Below are 1,243 nucleotides of genomic sequence, written 5' to 3'. Positions count from 1 at the left end.
GTGGCTGGCGCCTTAGCCGGTTGAGCTATAGGCGCCGAGCCGAAGCAAATACTATTATTGGTACCATTTTAACAATAAGAAAACTAAAACTAGAGGTTACCTAAAATTACTCCTCCCCAGATCATAGGAAATGGTACATCCACAGGATTCAAAGTTAGGTCAAAGTTAGGTCTCATTTATTGAAATCAGAAATTTGTAATTATTAATTTAGCATGACCTTTATCCTCTCTGATGTTTTTGTTTCAGTTTTGTTTTGTTTGTTTCTTGTTTTTTCCTTGTTCCATAAGATGAGTGGTCAGATTCCCAAGGCTAAAGTCATGTTCATTACACACTGGTCATTAATAACTATTAATAACACACTTCTGTTTCCATTGTTTCAAAAAATTGTGGAAAGGTATTCAGGTGCCTCATCCAATTGTTACTGAAAAGGTACTTTGAGGACTGCTACTGTGTGGTTCTGATTCACAGGCTGGGTGGGGCCGTGTGCTTCCATGGCTTCAGTAAGGAGCACGTTAGATATACATTAATTGCATAAAATATCCGTAGCACAAACCTCCAGCAGATAAGAGGCTAGAGGCACAGAGAACAAAGGGAGAGGCAGGAAAGCAATGACTGACTGACCTAGAGCCAGCCAGGTCAGGCAAGGCATTTGGTCCCTCTATATTTCTAAGTTCCCATGAACCTGAATACCCAGGCAGCGGCCCCAAAGCCTTTCTCATTTCCATCTCAATCTCCGGGAAGAATTACAATGAGATCAAGAGCTTTTGAGTCAGAGAACAGATTCTAAATGTTAAAAGTACACACTAGGCAGGAACTGGTGAGAAAAAGAATAAGAGAGGTTTTCCTTTTGGACCTAACAAAGCATAACGGTCAAATGCTACTATACACCTGCTATACAAAGCTCTGGACCAAACAGTGCCTTTCAAGCTCTACCAAATCTCTTCAATTATTATTCACATCTTATCCCCATGTATATCATAAGAATAAAATAAATAAAGCAATCTTCGACCTCGGGGAACTAAATCTAATGAGGTAGCTAATATATACAGAGGGGATTCTTGTTATGTGAGGATAACTAGTACCCCAAAATACTATTTAAAGTTAGATAACAACAGACTAAAATTTCTTAGATTTTTCTATAAAGGTTGATTGGACCGGCTCGGCGCCTATAGCTCAACCGGCTAAGGCGCCAGCCACGTACACCTAAGGTGGCGGGTTTGAATCCCCAGCCCGGACCCGCCAA

The 1,243-nt window shown here is 40.7% G+C and overlaps 1 protein-coding gene across 1 annotated transcript in view; it reads right to left on the bottom strand.

The window, feature by feature from the left end:
* Window positions 1–1,243, bottom strand: part of PAK1 (p21 (RAC1) activated kinase 1) — a 182,530-nt gene that overhangs the window by 159,699 nt on the left and 21,588 nt on the right. The window lies entirely within an intron of this gene.

This window comes from Otolemur garnettii, unplaced genomic scaffold (genome assembly GCF_000181295.1).
Source record: "Otolemur garnettii isolate 467f Iridium unplaced genomic scaffold, OtoGar3 scaffold00001, whole genome shotgun sequence".
NCBI classification, from domain to species: domain Eukaryota; kingdom Metazoa; phylum Chordata; class Mammalia; order Primates; family Galagidae; genus Otolemur; species Otolemur garnettii.
The sequence above is the reverse complement of the archived record's forward strand: the minus strand, read 5'-3'. Positions and strand labels throughout refer to the sequence as shown.